Below are 24,325 nucleotides of genomic sequence, written 5' to 3'. Positions count from 1 at the left end.
AAATCAAGCTATTCACAATATTCACATATACACAATAACCAATAACATAACACCATTGCAACTCCCCGGCAACGGCGCCATTTTTGATGAACCGAACTCTTGTGTGGTATAGAATTTTCCTCAAGTGAATGAATTCTCGTTGAAAAGTATAGTTCTACACCAACAAAGAGTCCTCACATGCAAAAATTTTGGTTGTCACTGTAACAAACCCCAAATGAATTTATAACCGGAGTATTTGGACTCCGGGTCGTCTCACGAAGAGTTGCAATGAAATGTATGATTATTGGCTATGAGGGTTATAGGGGGGGTTTTGGTTGATTAGAGGGGCAATAAAATAAAAAGACAAGAAAAGTAAATTGAGCAAGTAATTAAAGAAAGCAAGTAATAAAGAGAGACTTTCGTGGCAATGGATTGAGATCATAGGCTTTCTATCCTAGTCATGCATGATTAATTCATCTTATTTAGTTAACTCACACATCGGGAGAATGTCAAACAAGACTAATTAATCATATCACAAATATAAACAAGAATTTATCTCATTACGTCAACTCCAACAAATAGGGAAAAAGTCTAATGAGACTAGCTAATCTCAATCCAAAAGTCCTAATCGACTTACTAATTAAACTAGCAAAAGATTAGCGTCAATAAAAATAATATTAGCTAACAACTCTAGATCACCAAAATAAGTTGGGTTTTCATGACTCAAGATTGCCCAATTACTCTTTCCAAGCCAAGAATGCTCAAAATCTACTCTAACATCCTTCCAAGCATTTTATCAAACACTTGAAAGGCATACAAGGAAAGCATAGTAAAATTGCAAGAATATAAAATCTACTAACTACCAATTGCAAGAAAAGTAAATCCACAATTCAAATCAACAATAAAAGAACAGCAAACATTAAATTACATTAAAAGTAAATCAAATCCAACATGGGTTCATGAACATAAAAGAGAGCAAAAAGAGAAATTAACACTACAAATCATGAGAATGAAGGAGTAGAAGTAAGAAATCATAAAAGAAATAAGATAAAAACATGTAATTAAACCTAGATCTAAGACGGAAATTAACCTAACCTAATTCTAGAGAGAAGAGGGATCTTCTCTCTCTAGAAAACTAACTAAAGGCTCATGTTGACTAAACTAATTGCTCCCCCCTTGCCCAAGCTTGAATTCTGCATGAAATAGCATTGGAAATGAGTTGGATTGGGCCCAAAATGAGCTAGAAATCGATGGCCACGAGTTGCTCTTTAGTGGGTCACGTGCTCAATCGGTGCGTCCGCGCACATTGCCCATCCGCGCCCCTATACGCGAAGCGACATATGGCAAAATTTATATCATTTCGAAGCCCCGGATGTTAGCTTTCCAACGCAACTGAAACCGCCTCATTTAGACCTCTGTAGCTCAAGTTATAGTTGTTTGAGTGCGAAGAGGTCAGGCTTGACAGCTTTACGGTTCCTTCATTTCTTCATGAGTTCTCCCACTTTGCATGCTTTTCTCCTCACTTTTTCCATTCAATACTCGCCTTATGAACTTGAAATCACTCAACAAACATATCAAGGCATCGAATGGAATTAAAGTGAATTAAATTTAGCTATTTTAAGGCCTAAAAAGCATATTTTTACATTTAAGCACAAATTAAGGGAGAATTACAAAACCATGCTATTTCATTGAATAAATGTGGAAAAAGGTGATAAAACCCCCTAAAATAAGTACAAGATAAACCACATAATTTGGGTTTATCAACTATGAGGCAAGATATTCTTCTCGCTTCAAGCAAACCTGTCAAACCCTTTATCGTTGATACTCAACTCCCTAGTAGTCTTTTGTTTTTCAAGAGGAGGCCCTGAAGGTGATGGGGAAGGCAGGGCACCCGAGCTCATTGAAGGTGGGTCAGAGGAAATCAATCGAATGGAAGGAGTATGAATGATCTTCTTTTGAGCAAAAGAACCAGAATCTGATTTCTTTGGGGAAGGTTGGGATGAAATGCCCCCGGCCCCTTTACCCTGAAGACCTCGGGCCACAAATGTCTTCCGAGTCTGACACAAGTATTTCATTGACAAGATCTTGGAAGCCATGGTCTCTGCAAGAACAAAAGACACATTAGAACAACAAAATACAATTTAAAGAAATCATAAAAGCTAGAGGTCAAGAGACTACCTAGCTCAGACTGAAGCTGAACGGGATCCCCTAAGAACTTTTTTGTGTCTAAGTGAGGAGCCCGGCTCTAGCACTCTTGCAACACATCCAGAAAATATTTTTTGACTTCATCTAACTTATCTACAGTGTATTTGGATATCACGGGAGCTTCTTTCCAGTACAGAGGAAAGGAAGGCTCATCACTCTCATCTATATAGAAAGCCAGTCACTCTCTACAGATCGGACCTTAAAGAAGTAATTTTTGAAGTCGTGGAAGGACTCATAAAAATAGAAAAAACTTTCCTGCCCTAAATGGCTCAAAAGAAAAACTAAGAGGCCTTTCCTTTCAACGTCCCAGGTTTAGTCAACATAAAAAATTAAGGAAGATTGCAAAGGAAGGGCGGACATCAAGTTCTTGGCAGAGGAGCTTGAAATTTTTTAGGAAAGCCCAAGAGTTTTGGTGTAATTGGGATGGGAAGCATTCCAAACCCAAAGAATATTCGACTCAAAATCGGTAAAAGAGAGTAAAATGCCTAATTTGGAGAAAAAGCAATCATAGGCATAGAAAAAAAGGCGTTCCAAGTTATCTAAAGGAGGAAAACAAATTCTCTCCGCAGGGTCAGGCACTACCAATTTGTAATATCTCTCGTCCTCTCTATTCTCACAAACCTTATGGTGCCTACAAAAAGCATCACAATACTCCTTATCCACTACTGGAACGCAAGAAAGGAAAAAATAATTTACCCAAGTTAAAAGGCTAGGGGAAACTTTAGTTAACATATTGAGGACAACAGAACGCGACATAAAGGTTATACTGGTGCACGAAATTGTGATCATCAATGGCGCCATCAACATGGTACGCTCATTGCAATCTCAACTCTTTATCACAACTCCGCACAACTAACCAGCAAGTGCACTGGGTCGTCCAAGTAATAAACCTTACGCGAGTAAGGGTCGATCCCACGGAGATTGTTGGTATGAAGCAAGCTATGGTCACCTTGTAAATCTTAGTCAGGCAGACTCAGATGGTTATAGATGAAATATGAATAAAAGATAAAGATAGAGATACTTATGCAATTCATTGGTAAGAACTTCAGATAAGCGAATGGAGATGCTTTGTCCCTTCCGTCTTTCTGCTTTCCTACTGTCTTCATCCAATCCTTCTTACTCCTTTCCATGGCAAGTTTATGCAAGGGTTTCACCGTTGTCAGTGGCTACCTCCCATCCTCTCAGTGGAAATGTTCAACGCACCCTGTCACGGCACGGCTATCCAGCTGTCGGTTCTCGATCATGTCGGAATAGAATCCAGTGATTCTTTTGCGTTTGTCACTAACGCCCCACAATCGCGAGTTTGAAGCACGTCACAGTCATTCAATCATTGAATCCTACTCAGAATACCACAGACAAGGTTAGACCTTCCGGATTCTCTTGAATGCCGCCATCAGTTCTGGCCTATGCTACGAAGACTTTGATCTCACGGAATGGCTGGCTCGTTTGTCAGGCGAGCGCTCGGTTGTCAGGCGATCAACCATGCATCGTGTATCAGGAATCCAAGAGATATTCACCCAATCTAAGGTAGAACGGAGGTGGTTGTCAGTCACACGTTCATAGGTGAGAATGATGATGAGTGTCACGGATCATCACATTCATCAAGTTGAAGAACAAGTGATATCTTGGAACAAGAACAAGCGGAATTGAATAGAAGAACAATAGTAATTGCATTAATACTCGAGGTACAGCAGAGCTCCACACCTTAATCTATGGTGTGTAGAAACTCCACCGTTGAAGATACATAAGAACAAAAGTGATCATTGGCTTCGGTCCCAGAGAGGGAACCAGAAAAACCAAGATGAAAATACAATAGTAAAAGGTCCTATTTATAGGGAACTAGTAGCTTAAGAATTACAAAGATGAGTAAATGACATAAAAATTCATTTCCGGGCCCACTTGGTGTGTGCTTGGGTTGAGCATTGAAGCATTTTCGTGTAGAGACTCTTCTTGGAGTTAAACGCCAGCTTTTGTGCCAGTTTGGGCGTTTAACTCCCACTTTGGTGCCAGTTCCGGCGTTTAACGTTGGGAATTCTGAAGGTGTCTTTGAACGCCAGTTTGGGCCATCAAATCTTGGGCAAAATATGAACTATCATATATTGCTGGAAAGCCCAGGATGTCTACTTTCCAACGCCGTTAAGAGCGCGCCAATTGGGCTTCTGTAGCTCCAGAAAATCCACTTCGAGTGCAGGGAGGTCAGAATCCAACAGCATCTGCAGTCCTTTTCAGTCTCTGAATCAGATTTTTGCTCAGGTCCCTCAATTTCAGCCAGAAAATACCTGAAATCACAGAAAAATACACAAACTCATAGTAAAGTCCAGAAAAGTGAATTTTAACTAAAAACTAATAAAAATATACTAAAAACTAACTAAATCCTACTAGAAACATACTAAAAACAATGCCAAAAAGCGTACAAATTATCCGCTCATCATATACCTACAAATGCAAAGTGAACAAGTCGTTACTAAAAGAGCTTGGACATCATTCAAAAGAAGTCGGGTAACAACCAGTAAAACCAAAAAGGCAATTTCAAACATTTTCTACATATGGAATACACCGATATGGTGTCCTTCCTACACTACCCATAGCAACATCATCACATAGCAGTGACACCATTAGGGGCAACACAAACGTAATCGATAAATCAAAATGATTATAGTTTTCAGCAATTCTAGAAAAGGCAATCAAAGTCAACAAAAGGAAGCTTTTAGACAAAGTAACAGTAGTCAAACAAAAGGAAAGTTTTCAGGAAAAAACAAAATTATCAAAAATCCAAGTATCAACAAATAACATATTGTCGACATTCAGAGATCATTCAAGAATAATCGCGAGACAGACAAAAACACAAAGCTACTAATAAAGTAAAATGAAAAGATTTTTTCAAGAAAAAAAAACACCAACCTCAATAAAAGTCGAAACGGAGGAGAGCACGTCAAATAGCAATTTGTGGACGATCCTCTTCGATTAAACGCGAGCCAAGATAAAGAAAATATTGGGACAAGGAGTCACAAACAAAGAAGAAAATTTTTCTCCTACAACGAAGAGAAATTCTTGGTGTTGCAAGGAAGAAAGTAATGGAAGATCTTTTTAGAAACGTGAAAAGGGAGAAGAGTGGCCAAGGTGCTTTTATAAGAGACAAGGGGCAAAAGGCCTCTTAACTCCTCTTTAAAAACGTGCATAGGTCCCAAGGAAAACTAGCGTGAAATGTTCGTCCCGCATTAAAGGAAGCAACATTCAAATGTTTGAAAACACGTCAGGAATCCAAACTTTAAAAAGCAGAATACCCAACGTCAAAGCAAAGGTCACAAAATTACTTGAGCTCGACCTCTTAAAAGGCTCAGGACTCAAGCAAAGGCATTGTTCATACCCTGACCCAACAACTGAAGCCAAGCCTAAGAAGGATGAAAGACCCAACCCATAAAGGAGGTCTTTATACCGTACTCGACTTCTTTAAAGAGGTCGGACACTGGAAAGAAGTTCAAGCTGTACTTGCCTAAGCAAGTAAACTACCTCCGTGAATCTCTCATACTATCTTTATCTCCCCTAAAAGATAGATGCCAACGAACTCCCAAGATAAAGGGAACGGTTATCCATCAATAAAGATGGAACTACTCCAACAAAGGTGGTTATCGACTCTACTCTAAATTCACTGACACCCTCAGGTATAACTTACGTTCTAATCTACTAAAAACCTGTTTAAAACCCTTGCTAACTTAAGCATAGGAGTCTCTTACAAGTACCACCCCCACCTCCTCACAAGGAACTCGGACGGCGGCACCTTGACGCAAGAACAAAATCAACGTTCTGGCCCAAAATCAACGTTTCAGATAACCCTTAGAACAATATCATCCACAATACTTTGACTATTGCATGTTCTCATGCAACACTCCTATGTTATGCCTAAACACATATAACATCCTAAGTTACCTAGAGATTTAGGCTCAAGGTAATTTATTAATTTTTCATCTTAGGCTTGTATTGTGCTATGTTTTAATGAAAAGGGATAGGAGGCTCAAAGTGGCTAACTAGGTTGATGTAAGGTAAGCTATATGGTTAGTGGCTCCAAAACAAACAAGGCCTCAATCATTTTAAATATATGCATGCAATAAAAATTAAAATCAAATGATGAGATAAAATAGTATTATACACTACAACAAATATGGGCTTTTGCAACGTCAAATTTTACAACGCCTTAAAACCGTTCTCTTAGATAGTTTTAAAAAACGGTTTTTTATAATGTTACTGTTGAAGTTCAATTTTTTATTATTGTATAGTAATAAACTAAAATTGTTATCTTTAACTATTTTAAAGGACGGTTTTATAACCGTTACCATGATTTGTTTTTAAGCAAATATTTTTTAATGTTATTTAAATAATTGTACCAATGACACGCATAAAATCGTTGCCAAAATGCTACACTTTAAAACCGTTCTATTAGATAATCTTAGACAATAATTTTTATAGTGTTTCTATTGAAGTTCAATTTTTCATGACGTTATAGCAACAAAATAAAACCGTTCTCTTTAACTATTATAAAAAATGATTTTATAACTATTACAACAATTTTTTTATGAAACAACAATTTTCTAATATTATTTAAATAGTTATACAAATTAAAAGATACATATGAAAATAGTTATAAATAATCATACAAATTTAAACAATTTTCTCTATGAATACTAAATTTGTGGAACACTTAAAATTATTGTTATAAATATATAACGAATATTATTTATAGAAAAAATAAAATTAAATAAATTTATAACAAATATTATATATTTTTAGTTTCATTCCCGCTCTAAAATTTAACATAATATTTTTTAACACTTCAAAAATATTTTGGCAACCTCCTTTCAGAACAAAACACAGAGCTAGTCTTTTTCCCTCCCTCTACTAGCCCTAACCCACCATAACTCACACCACTCATCATCAGAGCCATTGTCGAACAATGTCAAACTTCACCCAGCCTTACCATCTAGCCCTAACCTACCATCGAAGGAAGCTCGTTTCTGCTTTTACCGTTTGTCCCCTCTCTATGCTGTCACTGGTTCTCCTGGCCATTTTTTCCTCTCTATATCATCACTGCTTGTCCTAGTCGTTGCTGCTTGCCCTGGCAAATGCAGCTTCTGCCCTCTCCTCACTGTGGTCGTTGATTCCCTGGCTGTCAATGCTTCTCCTAGTCGTTTGCATGTTGTTGCCTCTTCTGCTTCTGCTTTTGAATCGCGCCCTGTATCGTGGGCACTGTTCTCTTCCTTCTCATTGTGGCTCAACTTCTGTTTAGGTAACTCATGTGTCTCTTCTTCAGTGAATTTAATTAATTTGGTTTATATTTTAATTTTAATATTGATTTGGTATAATGCTATTTTGATTTTGATTTGGTAACTAATTTTCTGAAAATGCATTTTCTATTTTAGTCACTGCTCTGTTTTGGTCATTGATTTAAAATAGAACAATATTACCACAAGTCTACAAGTTTGTATATGGTTGATTGGCTTGGTGGCTTCTACTCATATGTTATTATTTTCAGTCTCTTTGAACTATTAAAATTGATGAATTTATAAATTATTAACGTGCCAGTTTATATAAAATAGCAACAAATACTTAGTTTGATAAATGTAAATAGATACAAATAGATAAAGAACATAATTAAATGTCAGTATATTATAAATTTTTATTCATGATTAAAATTGATGAATTTATAAATGATTAACATGCCAGATTATATAAAAGAACAACAAACACTTAATCTAATAAATGTAAATAGACAAAAATAGCTAAAGAAGAACATAATTAAATGACAATACTATAAAAATTTGATATAAGACATACATTTTTTAAGAGAAGTTAGTTTTTAACTATGATTCAGGTTGTGCTGTAAAAAATAACCAGCACTTTAAATATTTGAATTACCTTTTTTTCTCTCTCAAATCTGGAACTCTTTTCTCCCAAATTTTCAAGACATTGTTGATTTAATATTTGAGAAATTTTAATTTTAACATTTCACGACAACTCCATCTCTTTTAGCATTGTACAATTCCATTAATGGAATGTTAAATTGTTAGCTGCTTTTCTACTACTAGCTATGACTAGTTAATTGAAACCTAGTAATACGTTCCACAAACACTACATTTTTGTGCGTAAGCAATTCTAGGTTACTCTCAAGTGAATCATATTGAGATGCAAATTGGATTTGTTAATGAATTGAAAAAGGAAAACAATAAAAAATCTCAGTTATCGCACTTGGAAACCTATCTGGGTGGCATTAAATATATGACTGGTTCTTTGTTGCCGTAGTAAATAGTAGAATAGAGAAAATCGAATTTGTTTCTTCGTCTTTACAAAAAATAGGAGGAATTCACTAATTAAATTAATTAAAATAAACTGTAATATATATATTTCTTGTTTTTTTGTAGATTAGATTGATGGGCGAACGACGGGAAGATGCACTATCTCTATTTGGCAGCCAAAATAAGAAAGTCATAGTCACGACAAAAGCTCATGCCTATTAAAAGAACCATAGATATCAAAACCCCAACACAAATAAATGCTTTCTCCGTAAATTTTAGAAATAGGTCATGTTATAGGATTATAGCAGAGAACGATTCAATTCAATTGGGGATGAAGAGAAATAATAAGAGCAAAAAAAGGTTATTTAAGAAATCCCACAAAAAAAGCAAAACAGGACAAGTCCACTAAGTATATAATTGTTCAATGTAAATAGAATTGATTTTGTTGTTAATTTTTGGATGTCATAAATCAGAAAAATATTTTGGTTCACTAAGTATATAATTGTTGATTTCCTAATTGGCTTGTTAAGAGATAGGAAATTTGGTAATTTGTGCCAGTAAACAGGTTGAAGATACTTTTGTTATGTGGTAACTAGTGTTTTTGGGAGGTTTTGTTTGATTTATAAGTGCTAGTGCTAGTGTGTAGTCATAGACGTCATAGTAACATTAGTATTAGGATTATTGTTATGAATTGCTTATATTTTTATTCTTTATTGTTGTTGTAATTCGTCCTTTAAAACTAGAGTATTGCAATCAAATAGTTTGTCTTTCTATAGCTGCCACCATCTTAGTCATTGAACTACACACAGGTAAATCATTTAATATGTTATATTTTTTAATCCTTTTGAAGATTTAATTATTAAGAATATTTATTCATTGACTGATTGATTAAGCTTCTTTGCATAGTTTGTTAGATGCGAATTGTTAGTTTTATGATTGGTTGAGATGTTATCTTTTAAACAATAGTGGTTGACTTCTAGAAATTCTTTAGAAGTAGTAAGCTCTTGATTGAAAAAATCACTTATTGTTAGTCTAAAATATATGTCTGTGTCTTTTATTTTAGTTGACAAAGTAATGGACAAAGGATGGAGTAGTTTACCAAGACGTACTGACGGGTACCAATATGGTGTTAATTCATTTTTGGATTTTGCCTTTTCTAAAGATAGACCACAAGGAAAAAAAATTTTGTTCTTGTTCTATATGTAACAACTTTAGTTGGGGGCGAAGTGATGAAGTTTATAATCATCTAATAAGTAAAGAATTTCAAAGAGGTTGTTACACTGTGTGGATTCATCATGGTGAGAGGATAAGTCACATGGATAGTGATTCCGAAAAGGTTAAAGTCCAGCAAGGATTTGTCGATGACATTGATGTGTTGCTAAACGAGACGTTTAGGCATGTGCGATGGTGATGGGCCAAACGAAAATGCAAAAAAAGTTTTATAAATTGCTTGAAGAAAAAAAAACAAAAGTTGTATCATGGTTGTAAAAACTTTTCGACATGTAGAAAATGTCTATGCGGAACAAGAAAAATAGGGCACAACAGAAATTTAGGCATCGAAATGGACCAACAAATTTTGTAAGAATACGCGCAAGATTCGTACAACTTTTCAAACCTTGTTATGCATTTGTGTGTGTTTGTGTGGTGTGTGTCTTTGAGTATAAAGTATGTGTTGATTTTAGAAAATAAAATTTGAACTGAACTTACAAGCTACTTCTAAGAAAAATAGTGAAATACCTATTCAAGCAGAAATTTGTTGAGACTCACCAAAGCACAAACGACAAATCATTGGATAAAGACCCTTTGGATGTTATTGTAAGTATTGGGAGTTAATTTGGTTAAAATAAGTTATGAATTTCTTGTGTCTTGGCCATTTATCCATCAGTTGTTGTTACTTTTACACTTGCAGCTGAGTTAAAGACTTTTGATATTGTTCTTAATTTGTAGTATTTACTTTGATGTTGTCAAATGATATATGTTTTTAGTCCAATTGTGTAGTTACTTTTTTTTAATTATTCTTATTTTTCTTCAAAGTAACATAGGCACATCTGCAAGCTGAGAATAAAAAGTCTAAAGAATCAGCAATTAGAGCTTTCCAATCCATATTTAGGAAAGAGAAGGCAGGTCGAGTGCAATGTCACGGAAGAGTTACCACACCAACTTTGTTGAAGAAAAATAAAGAAATTGTCACCCTTAAGCAGCAACATGCAGCTGATAAAGCAACAGTAGAGGGTAAGGTTGATGTGATACAAAAAGAAGTAGATGAATTAATATCTCTTGTTAAGATGACGCTGCAACAAAAAAGTTCAAGAATGGACCTTGAGATATTAACTGCTCAACTAGGAAGCACTTCAGGCAATCCGAACAATAATGCTAATGAGGAGGTATTATTTGTTGTTAAAGTTTCTATAAGTTATCATATCTTAAATAATGGTTGATTTATGTTGATTTTGATTCCATTGTTTTGTGTATCCAAATAGAATAATATTATATATATGTTTGTCCTCTCTCTCTCTCAAACATTTTTTAGTAAATGTTATTAGTATTAGAAATGTGTAGTTTTATATTTGATTTACTATTTTTTATTTTGTTTATAGAAAAACCATGTTGAAGGAAAAAATGAACTTAATTAAGGTCACAAATTTTGAAGAGCAAATGTTAGAGAGTAAAAGTCATGAACTTGTACGCATGACGATAAACCTACTTGCTACTTAGCTATTTTAACTCTCTTTTGTTATTGTATTTTGTGCAAAATTAGATGATATAGTTCGAGGTTGTTATGACTTAGGCTAGTATTATGGTATTTTGAAAAATAATAATGATATAATTAGAAGTAGTTATGACTTAGACTAGTATTATGGTATTTTTGCAATGATGATATAATGTAATTGTGGATCTTACATAATACTTTATAAATCAAATTTGATAGTAAATTTTTAATTAGTTTTCTTTGGTAATTTGATTCAAATAGTTTATTGAAACTAAATTAAAAAAATAGTTGGAACTAATTTTAATGCAACATAAGAAAACTATTGTAAATAAAGAATTATATAATTACAAAAAACTGTTGTCAAAAGTCACAAAAGGCAATGGTGTTAAAATCGTTGTCAAAGGTAGCTACAAAATGACAATGGTATTAAAAATGTTGCCAAAAAAAAACACCAAAGGCACGGTTATGGTTTTCAACTATTACGTCATGAAAGAGAACGATTTTAAACCGTTGTGAATCCAGTAACGTTTCTAAAGTTCTTAAAAAATTGTTGTCAAAACCATTGTCTATGCTAGCAACTATGGCAACAATTTTTTGTTTCCATTGTCTTAGGTAAAAAATTGTTGCCTATGAACATTGGTAACAACTGTATATACAACAGGTCAAAAACCGTTGCCAAAGCGTTGCCTAAAGTTTTAGAAACGGTTTTTCAATCTATGGCAATGGTTTTCGACTGTTGCAAAAACTCTTATTTGTTGTAATGAAAAATGCAAGGAGAGACTAAAGTCACATAAGAAAAGAATATTTTAGTGGTGTATGAATATACCACTTTCGCCTCAAAAGTTGACGGGTATAAATTCCATGATCAATCAATAACATAAACAACAAATAACTCAATCTCAAGCAATTCAAGATGAATAGGAAATAATAAAATTTCTCAATGTATCAATAAAAGGCATGAGTATCAAATATTGTCAAATTTCACAATTTGTAAACATATGAGATGCTAAGTTAGGAAGAGAGGAAAAATTTTCTATGCTATATCAAGTAATACTAATATATATGTACAAAATGATCTAATTCAACTACTAAAACAAAAGTAAAGACAATGATGAAAAATGTGTATAAAAGGAGTTATCTACAAGAAAAGAAAAGTAAACTAATAATGCAAGGTTGAAAGGTGGTGGTGGTTGGTGAAAGGTGGCTTGTGAGTATGGTTGATGGCTATGTTGAGGATATGGCTCATAGGCATATGGTGGTGGTTCTTGAAAGTCACAAGGGGATTCACCATAGCCATTGGATTGATATGCATCATAGAATGGCTCTTCTTCGTAGTGCATTGGTGGAGGTTGTTGCCATGAGGATTGATCATATGCATATGGCTTCTCCCACCTTTGGTTATCCCATCTTTGATGCATATCTTCATTGAAGTCTCCATTTCCTACAACATAGTTGTAATCACACTCATAGCCAAAGTGAGAATTCATAGTGATAAGAGAAAACAAAACAAAAGCTAACAAGAATTAATGAAACAAAGTACTAAAACTAACAAAAACTAACAGGTAATCTAAAAAAAATCAAGCTATTCACAATATTCACATATACACAATAACCAATAACATAACACCATTGCAACTCCCCGGCAACGGCGCCATTTTTGATGAACCGAACTCTTGTGTGGTATAGAATTTTCCTCAAGTGAATGAATTCTCGTTGCAAAGTATAGTTCTACACCAACAAAGAGTCCTCACATGCAAAAATTTTGGTTGTCACTGTAACAAACCCCAAATGAATTTATAACCGGAGTATTTGGACTCCGGGTCGTCTCACGAAGAGTTGCAATGAAATGTATGATTATTGGCTATGAGGGTTATAGGGGGTTTTGGTTGATTAGAGGGGCAATAAAATAAAAAGACAAGAAAAGCAAATTGAGCAAGTAATTAAAGAAAGCAAGTAATAAAGAGAGACTTTCGTGGCAATGGATTGAGATCATAGGCTTTCTATCCTAGTCATGCATGATTAATTCATCTTATTTAGTTAACTCACACATCGGGAGAATGTCAAACAAGACTAATTAATCATATCACAAATATAAACAAGAATTTATCTCATTACGTCAACTCCAACAAATAGGGAAAAAGTCTAATGAGACTAGCTAATCTCAATCCAAAAGTCCTAATCGACTTACTAATTAAACTAGCAAAAGATTAGCGTCAATAAAAATAATATTAGCTAACAACTCTAGATCACCAAAATAAGTTGGGTTTTCATGACTCAAGATTGCCCAATTACTCTTTCCAAGCCAAGAATGCTCAAAATCTACTCTAACATCCTTCCAAGCATTTTATCAAACACTTGAAAGGCATACAAGGAAAGCATAGTAAAATTGCAAGAATATAAAATCTACTAACTACCAATTGCAAGAAAAGTAAATCCACAATTCAAATCAACAATAAAAGAACAACAAACATTAAATTACATTAAAAGTAAATCAAATCCAACATGGGTTCATGAACATAAAAGAGAGCAAAAAGAGAAATTAACACTACAAATCATGAGAATGAAGGAGTAGAAGTAAGAAATCATAAAAGAAACAAGATAAAAACATGTAATTAAACCTAGATCTAAGACGGAAATTAACCTAACCTAATTCTAGAGAGAAGAGGGATCTTCTCTCTCTAGAAAACTAACTAAAGGCTCATGTTGACTAAACTAATTGCTCCCCCCTTGCCCAAGCTTGAATTCTGCATGAAATAGCATTGGAAATGAGTTGGATTGGGCCCAAAATGAGCTAGAAATCGATGGCCACGAGTTGCTCTTTAGTGGGTCACGTGCTCAATCGGCGCGTCCGCGCACATTGCCCATCCGCGCCCCTATACGCGAAGCAACATATGGCAAAATTTATATCATTTCGAAGCCCCGGATGTTAGCTTTTCAACGCAACTGAAACCGCCTCATTTAGACCTCTGTAGCTCAAGTTATAGTTGTTTGAGTGCGAAGAGGTCAGACTTGACAGCTTTACGGTTCCTTCATTTCTTCATAAGTTCTCCCACTTTGCATGCTTTTCTCCTCACTTTTTCCATTCAATACTCGCCTTATGAACTTGAAATCACTCAACAAACATATCAAGGCATCGAATGGAATTAACGTGAATTAAATTTAGCTATTTTAAGGCCTAAAAAGCATATTTTTACATTTAAGCACAAATTAAGGGAGAATTACAAAACCATGCTATTTCATTGAATAAATGTGGAAAAAGGTGATAAAACCCCCTAAAATAAGTACAAGATAAACCACATAATTTGGGTTTATCAACTATGAGGCAAGATATTCTTCTCGCTTCAAGCAAACCTGTCAAACCCTTTATCGTTGATACTCAACTCCCTAGTAGTCTTTTGTTTTTCAAGAGGAGGCCCTGAAGGTGATGGGGAAGGCAGGGCACCCGAGCTCATTGAAGGTGGGTCAGAGGAAATCAATCGAATGGAAGGAGTATGAATGATCTTCTTTTGAGCAAAAGAACCAGAATCTGATTTCTTTGGGGAAGGTTGGGATGAAATGCCCCCGGCCCCTTTACCCTGAAGACCTCGGGCCACAAATGTCTTCCGAGTCTGACACAAGTATTTCATTGACAAGATCTTGGAAGCCATGGTCTCTGCAAGAATAAAAGACACATTAGAACAACAAAATACAATTTAAAGAAATCATAAAAGCTAGAGGTCAAGAGACTACCTAGCTCAGACTGAAGCTGAACGGGATCCCCTAAGAACTTTTTTGTGTCTAAGTGAGGAGCCCGGCTCTAGCACTCTTGCAACACATCCAGAAAATATTTTTTGACTTCATCTAACTTATCTACAGTGTATTTGGCTATCACGGGAGCTTCTTTCCAGTACAGAGGAAAGGAAGGCTCATCACTCTCATCTATATAGAAAGCCAGTCACTCTCTACAGATCGGACCTTAAAGAAGTAATTTTTGAAGTCGTGGAAGGACTCATAAAAATAGAAAAAACTTTTCTGCCCTAAATGGCTCAAAAGAAAAACTAAGAGGCCTTTCCTTTCAACGTCCCAGGTTTAGTCAACATAAATAAATAAAGGAAGATTGCAAAGGAAGGGCGGACATTAAGTTCTTGGCAGAGGAGCTGAAAATTTTTTAGGAAAGCCCAAGAGTTTTGGTGTAATTGGGATGGGCAGCATTCCAAACCCAAAGAATATTCGACTCAAAATCGGTAAAAGAGAGTAAAATGCCTAATTTGGAGAAAAAGCAATCATAGGCATAGAAAAAAAGGCGTTCCAAGTTATCTAAAGGAGGAAAACAAATTCTCTCCACCGGGTCAGGCACTACCAATTTGTAATATCTCTCGTCCTCTCTATTCTCACAAACCTTATGGTGCCTACAAAAAGCATCACAATACTCCTTATCCACTACTAGAACGCAAGAAAGGAAAAAATAATTTACCCAAGTTAAAAGGCTAGGGGAAACTTTAGTTAACATATTGAGGACAACAGAACGCGACATAAAGGTTATACTGGTGCACGAAATTGTGATCATCAATGGCGCCATCAACATGGTACGCTCATTGCAATCTCAACTCTTTATCACAACTCCGCACAACTAACCAGCAAGTGCACTGGGTCGTCCAAGTAATAAACCTTACGCGAGTAAGGGTCGATCCCACGGAGATTGTTGGTATGAAGCAAGCTATGGTCACCTTGTAAATCTTAGTCAGGCAGACTCAGATGGTTATAGATGAAATATGAATAAAAGATAAAGATAGAGATACTTATGCAATTCATTGGTAAGAACTTCAGATAAGCGAATGGAGATGCTTTGTCCCTTCCGTCTTTCTGCTTTCCTACTGTCTTCATCCAATCCTTCTTACTCCTTTCCATGGCAAGCTTATGCAAGGGTTTCACCGTTGTCAGTGGCTACCTCCCATCCTCTCAGTGGAAATGTTCAACGCACCCTGTCACGGCACGGCTATCCAGCTGTCGGTTCTCGATCATGTCGGAATAGAATCCAGTGATTCTTTTGCGTCTGTCACTAACGCCTCACAATCGCGAGTTTGAAGCACGTCACAGTCATTCAATCATTGAATCCTACTTAGAATACCACAGACAAGGTTAGACCTTCCGGATTCTCTTGAATGCCGCCATCAGTTCTGGCCTATGCCACGAAGACTTTGATCTCACGGAATGGCTGGCTCGTTTGTCAGGCGAGCGCTCGGTTGTCAGGCGATCAACCATGCATCGTGTATCAGGAATCCAAGAGATATTCACCCAATCTAAGGTAGAACGGAGGTGGTTGTCAGTCACACGTTCATAGGTGAGAATGATGATGAGTGTCACGGATCATCACATTCATCAAGTTGAAGAACAAGTGATATCTTGGAACAAGAACAAGCGGAATTGAATAGAAGAACAATAGTAATTGCATTAATACTCGAGGTACAGCAGAGCTCCACACCTTAATCTATGGTGTGTAGAAACTCCACCGTTGAAGATACATAAGAACAAAAGTGATCATTGGCTTCGGTCCCAAAGAGGGAACCAGAAAAACCAAGATGAAAATACAATAGTAAAAGGTCCTATTTATAGGGAACTAGTAGCTTAAGAATTACAAAGATGAGTAAATGACATAAAAATCCACTTCCGGGCCCACTTGGTGTGTGCTTGAGCTGAGCATTGAAGCATTTTCGTGTAGAGACTCTTCTTGGAGTTAAACGCCAGCTTTTGTGCCAGTTTGGGCGTTTAACTCCCACTTTGGTGCCAGTTCCGGCGTTTAACGCTGGGAATTCTGAAGGTGACTTTGAACGCCGATTTGGGCCATCAAATCTTGGGCAAAGTATGGACTATCATATATTTCTGGAAAGCCCAGGATGTCTACTTTCCAACGCCGTTTAGAGCGCGCCAATTGGGCTTCTATAGCTCCAGAAAATCCACTTTGAGTGCAGGGAGGTCAGAATCCAACAGCATCTGCAGTCCTTTTTAGTCTCTGAATCAGATTTTTGCTCAGGTCCCTCAATTTCAGCCAGAAAATACCTGAAATCACAGAAAAACACACAAACTCATAGTAAAATCCAGAAAAGTGAATTTTAACTAAAAACTAATAAAAATATACTAAAAACTAACTAAATCCTACTAGAAACATACTAAAAATAATGCCAAAAAGCGTACAAATTATCCGCTCATCACAACACCAAACTTAAATTGTTGCTTGTCCTCAAGCAACTGAAAATCAAATAAGATAAAAAGAAGAGAATATGCATTGAATTCCAAAAACATCTATGAAGATCAGTATTAATTAGATGAGCGGGGCTTTTAGCTTTTTGCCTCTAAACAGTTTTGGCATCTCACTCTATCCTTTGAAATTCAGAATGATTGGCTTCTTTAGGAACTCAGAATCCGGATAGTGTTATTGATTCTCCTAGTTAAGTATGATGATTCTTGAACACAGCTACTTTATGAGTCTTGGCCGTGGCCCAAAGCACTCTGTCTTCCAGTATTACCACCGGATACATACATGCCACAGACACATAATTGGGTGAACCTTTTTAGATTGTGACTCAGCTTTGCTAGAGTCCCCAATTAGAGGTGTCCAGGGTTCTTAAACACACTCTTTTTGCCTTGGATCACAACTTTATTTCTTTCTTTTTTCTTTCTTTTTCTCTTTCTTTTTTTTTCATTTTTCTCCTTCTTTTTTTTTTCTTTTGTATTCACTGCTTTTTCTTGCTTCAAGAATCATTTTTATGATTTTTCAGATCCTCAGTAACATGTCTCCTTTTTCATCATTCTTTCAAGAGCCAACATTCATGAACCACAAATTCAAAAGACATATGCACTGTTTAAGCATACATTCAGAAAACAAAAGTGTTGCCACCACATCAAAATAATTAATCTGTTATAAAATTCAAAATTCATGCAATTCTTCTCTTTTTCAATTAAGAACATTGTTTATTTAAGAAAGGTGATGGATTCATAGGACATTCATAACTTTAAGGCATAGACACTAAGACACTAATGATCATAAGACACAAACATGGATAAACATAAGCATGAAAATTCGAAAAACAAGAAAATAAAGAACAAGGAGATTAAAGAACGGGTCCACCTCAGTGATGGCGGCTTGTTCTTCCTCTTGAAGATCTTATGGAGTGCTTGAGCTCCTCAATGTCTCTTCCTTGTCTTTGTTGCTCCTCTCTCATGATTCTTTGATCTTCTCTAATTTCATGGAGGAGGATGGAATGTTCTTGGTGCTCCACCCTTAGTTGTCCCATGTTGGAACTCAATTCTCCTAGGGAGGTGTTAATTTGCTCCCAATAGTCTTGTGGAGGAAAGTGCATCCCTTGAGGCATCTCAGGGATCTCATGATGAGAGGGGTCTCTTGTTTGCTCCATCCTTTTCTTAGTGATGGGCTTGTCCTCATCAATGAGGATGTCTCCTTCTATGCCAACTCCTACTGAATAACAGAGGTGACAAATGAGATGAGGAAAGGCTAACCTTGCTAAGGTAGAGGACTTGTCCGCCACCTTATAGAGTTCTTGGGCTATAACCTCATAAACTTCTACTTCTTCTCCAATCATGATGCTATGGATCATGATGGCCCGGTCTAGAGTAACTTCAGACCGGTTGCTAGTGGGAATGATTGAGCGTTGGATAAACTCCATCCATCCTCTAGCCACGGGCTTGAGGTCATGCCTTCTTAATTGAACCGGCTTCCCTCTTGAATCTCTCTTCCATTGGGCGCCCTCTTCACAAATGTCAGTGAGGACTTGGTCCAACCTTTGATCAAAGTTGACCCTTCTTGTGTAAGGATGTTCATCTCCTTGCATCATGGGCAAGTTGAATGCCAACCTCACATTTTCTGGACTAAAATCTAAGTATTTCCCCCGAACCATTGTAAGCCAATTCTTTGGGTTCGGGTTCACACTTTGATCATGGCTCTTGGTGATCCATGCATTGGCATAGAACTCTTGAACCATTAAGATTCCGACTTGTTGAATGGGGTTGGTGAGAACTTCCCAACCTCTTCTTCGAATCTCATGTCGGATCTCCGGATATTCAATCTTTTTGAGTTTGAAAGGGACCTCAGGGATCACCTTCTTCAAGGCCACAACTTCATAGAAGTGGTCTTGATGCACCCTTGAGATGAATCTCTCCATCTCTCATGACTCGGAGGTGGAAGCTTTTGCCTTCCCTTTCCTCTTTCTAGAGGTTTCTCTGGCCTTGGATGCCATAAATGGTTATGGAAAAACAAAAAGCAACGCTTTTACCACACCAAACTTAAAAGGTTTGCTCGTCCTCGAGCAAAAGAAGAAAGAATAGAGGAGAAGAAGAAGAAAATGGAGGAGATGGAGGAGGCTGTGTGGTTCGGCCAAAGGGGGAAGAAGTAGTGTTTATGGTGTGTGAAAATGAAGGAGTGAGGATGGGTTTATATAGGGGTAAGGGGAGGGGTAGGGTTCGGCCATTATGGGTGGGTTTGGGAGGGAAAGTGGTTTGAATTTTGAATGGTGAGGTAGGTGGGGTTTTATGAAGGATGGATGTGAGTGGTGAAGAGAAAGATGGGATTTGATAGGTGAAGGGTTTTTGGGAAAGAGTGGTTGAGGTGATTGGTGAATGGGTGAAGAAGAGAGAGGGTGGTGGGGTTGGTGGGGATCCTGTGGGGTCCACAGATCCTGAGGTGTCAAGGAAAAGTCATCCCTGCACCAAGTGGCATGCAAAAATGCGTTTTGAGCCAATTCTGGCGTTAAACGCCGGGCTGGTGCCCATTTCTGGCGTTTAACGCCAAGTGCTTGCCCATATCTGGCGTTTAACGCCAGTCTGGTGCCCCTTTCTGGCGTTAAACGCCCAGAATGATGCCAGACTGGGCGTTAAACGCCCATCTGCTAGCCTTACTGGCGTTTAAACGCCAGTAGGTTCTTCCTCCAGGGTGTGTTGTTTTTCTTCCTGTTTTTCATTCTGTTTTTGCTTTTTCAATTGATTTTGTGACTTCTCATGATCATCAACCTACAGAAAACATAAAATAACAAAGGAAAATAGGTAAAATATGACATTGGGTTGCCTCCCAACAAGCGCTTCTTTAATGTCAGTAACTTGACATAGGGCTCTCATGGAGCCTCACAGATACTCAGAGCAATGTTGGAACCTCCCAACACCAAACTTAGAGTTTGGTTGTGGCCTCCCAACACCAAACTTAGAGTTTGACTGTGGGGGCTCTGTTTGACTCTGCTTTGAGAGAAGCTCTTCATGCTTCCTCTCCATGGTGACAGAGGGATATCCTTGAGCCTTAAACATAAAGGATCCTTCATTCACTTGAATGATCAATTCTCCTCTGCCAACATCAATCACAGCCTTTGCTGTGGCTAGGAAGGGTCTGCCAAGGATGATGGATTCATCCATGCACTTCCCAGTCTCTAGGACTATGAAATCAGCAGGGATGTAATGGTCTTCAATCTTCACCAAAACATCCTCTACAAGTCCATAAGCTTGTTTTCTTGAATTGTCTGCCATCTCTAGTGAGATTCTTGCAGCTTGTACCTCAAAGATCCCTAGCTTCTCCATTATAGAGAGAGGCATGAGGTTTACACTTGACCCTAGGTCACACAGAGCCTTCTTGAAGGTCATGGTGCCTATGGTACAAGGTATTGAAAACTTCCCAGGATCTTGTCTCTTTTGAGGTAATTTCTGCCTAGACAAGTCATCCAGTTCTTTGGTGAGCAAAGGGGGTTCATCCTCCCAAGTCTCATTACCAAACAACTTGTCATTTAGCTTCATGATTGCTCCAAGGTATTTAGCCACTTGCTCTTCAGTGACATACTCATCCTCTTCAGAGGAAGAATACTCATCAGAGCTCATGAATGGCAGAAGTAAGTCCAGTGGAATCTCTATGGTCTCATTTTGAGCCTGAGATTCCCATGGTTCCTCATTGGGGAACTCATTAGAGGTCAGTGCACGCCCATTGAGGTCTCCCTCAGTGGCGTTCACTGCCTCTCCTTCCTCTCCAAATTCGGCCATGTTGATGGCCTTGCACTCTCCTTTTGGATTTTCTTCTGTATTGCTTGGAAGAGTACTAGGAGGGAGTTCAGTAATTTTCTTGCTCAGCTGTCCCACTTGTGCCTCCAAATTCCTAATGGAGGACCTTGTTTCAGTCATGAAACTTTGAGTGGTCTTGATTAGATCAGAGACCATGGTTGCTAAGTCAGAGTGGCTCTGCTTAGAATTCTCTGTCTGTTGCTGAGAAGATGATGGAAAAGGCTTGCCATTGCTAAACCTGTTTCTTCCACCATTATTGTTGTTGAAACCTTGTTGAGGTCTCTGTTGATCCTTCCATGAGAAATTTGGATGATTTCTCCATGAAGAATTATAGGTGTTTCCATAGGGTTCTCCCATGTAATTCACCTCTTCCATTGAAGGGTTCTCAGGATCATAAGCTTCTTCTTCAGATGAAGCATCCTTAGTACTGCCAGGTGCATTTTGCATTCCAGACAGACTTTGAGAAATCAAATTGACTTGCTGAGTCAATATCTTGTTCTGAGCTAATATGGCATTCAGAGTATCAATCTCAAGAACTCCTTTCTTCTGATTTGTCCCATTGTTCACAGGATTCCTTTCAGAAGTGTACATGAATTGGTTATTTGCAACCATTTCAATTAGCTCTTGAGCTTCTGCAGGCATCTTCTTCAAATGAAGAGATCCTCCAGCAGAGCTATCCAAAGACATCTTGGATAGTTCAGAGAGACCATCATAGAAAATACCTATGATGCTCCATTCAGAAAGCATATCAGAGGGACACTTTCTGATCAATTGTTTGTATCTTTCCCAAGCTTCATAGAGGGATTCTCTTTCCTTCTGTCTGAAGGTTTGGACTTCCACTCTAAGCTTACTCAATTTTTGAGGTGGAAAGAACTTTGCCAAGAAAGCATTGACTAGCTTTTCCTAAGAGTTCAGGTTTTCTTTAGGTTGTGAGTCCAACCATGTCCTAGCTCTGTCTCTTACAGCAAAAGGGAATAGCATTAGTCTGTAGACCTCTGATGAGCGGATAATTTATACGCTTTTTGGCATTGTTTTCATATAGTTTTTAGTAAATTTGAGCTACTTTTAGGGATGTTTTCCTTAGTTTTTATGTTAAATTCACATTTCTGGACTTTACTATGAGTTTGTGTGTTTTTCTGTGATTTCAGGTAAATTCTGACTGAAATTGAGGGATTTGAGCAAAACTCTGAAAAAGGCTGACAAAAGGACTGCTGATGCTGTTGGATTCTGACCTCCCTGCACTCGAAATGGATTTTTTGGAGCTACAGAACTCCAATTGGCGCGCTCTCAACGGCGTTGGAAAGTAGACATCCAGGGCTTTCCAGCAATATATAATAGTCCATACTTTATTTAAAGAATGACGACGTAACTTGGCGTTGAACGCCAAGTTCATGCTGCTGTCTGGAGTAAAACGCCAGAAAAACGTCATGATTCGGAGTTAAACGCCCAAAACACGTCATAACCTGAAGTTTGACGCCAAGAAATGCCTCTACACGTGGATTGATCAAGCTCAGCCCAAGCACACACCAAGTGGGCCCCGGAAGTGGATTTATGCATCAATTACTTACGCATGTAAACCCTAGTAGCTAGTCTAGTATATATAGGACTCTTATCTATTGTATTAGCCATCTTTGATCTCAGTTTTGTTTTATTCTTCATCTTAGGAGATCATTGATCACGGTTTTGGGGGCTGGCCATTCGGCCATGCCTGAACCCTTTGCTTATGTATTTTCAACGGTGGAGTTTCTGCACACCATAGATTAAGGGTGTGGAGCTATGCTGTACCTCAAAGATTAATGAAGTTCTACTTTCTTTTATTCAATTCCTCTCTTATTCTTATTCCAAGATATTCATTCGTACTCAAGAACATGATGAAGGTGATGAGTAAATAACCCTCATTATCATTCTCACTTATGAACGCGCGTGATTGACAACCACTTCCGTTCTACATGCAACACAAGCTTGAATGTATATCTCTTAGATTCCCCAACAGAATCTTCGTGGTATAAGCTAGATGGATGGCGGCATTTATGAGGATCCAGAAAGTCCAACCTTGTCTGTGGTGTTCCGAGTAGGATCCTGGGAATCCGGAAAGTCTACCTTGTCTGTGGTGTCCGAGTAGGATTCCGGTAATGAATGACTGTGACGTGCTTCAAACTTGCAACCTGCTGGGCGTCAGTGACAGACGCAAAAGAGGGATTCTATTCCAGTAGGAAGCGGGAACCAACCGGTGATTGGCCGTACTGTGACAGAGTGCGTGAGCATTAGCTTTCACTGCGAGGATGGGATGTAGCCATCAGCCATGGGTGATGCCTCCAGACTGGTTAGCTGTGCGAGTGACAGCCGCATAGGATATTTCCCCGAGAGGAATGAAAGTAGCCACAGTTGATGGTGAACCCCTATACAAAGCTTGCCATGGAAAGGAGTAAGAAGGATTGAATAGAAGGAATAGGAGAGCAGGCGTCCGAGAGCTCTACAGTATCTCCATTCAGCTTATCTGAAATTCCTACCCATGAATCTACATAAGTACTTCTATCTCTTTTATTATTTATTTTCTTATTTCTATTTTCGAAACCTATAAATCAATATTTAATCCGCCTAACTGAGATTTACAAGGTGACCATAGCTTGCTTCATACCAACAATCTCTGTGGATTCGACCCTTACTCACGTAAGGTTATTACTTGGACGACCCAGTACACTTGCTGGTTAGTTGAACGGAGTTGTGACTTCAAATAAGGACAATTATTGAATAAATCCATACAAAGACAAACAACTTGAAAAGAATAGTGATCACAATTTCGTCCACCAAGTTTTTGGCGCCGTTGCCGGGGATTGTTCGAGTATGGACAACTGACGGTTCATCTTGTTGCTCAGATTAGGTAATTTTCTTTTCAAAAATCTTTTTCAAAAATTTTTCTTTTATTTTTCGTTTTTCCAAAAATGTTTTTCGAAAAAAATAATAAAAATACAAAAAAATTAGAAAATCATAAAAATCAAAAATATTTTGTGTTCTTGTTTGAGTCTTGTGTTAATTTTTAAGTTTGGTGTCAATTGCATGCTTTTAAAATTTTTCTTGCATTTTTTTTTTCGAAAATCCCATGCATTCATAGTGTTCT

Source organism: Arachis stenosperma, chromosome 4, assembly GCF_014773155.1.
Source record: "Arachis stenosperma cultivar V10309 chromosome 4, arast.V10309.gnm1.PFL2, whole genome shotgun sequence".
Taxonomy (NCBI): Eukaryota; Viridiplantae; Streptophyta; class Magnoliopsida; order Fabales; family Fabaceae; genus Arachis; species Arachis stenosperma.
This window is presented reverse-complemented; position numbering follows the sequence as displayed.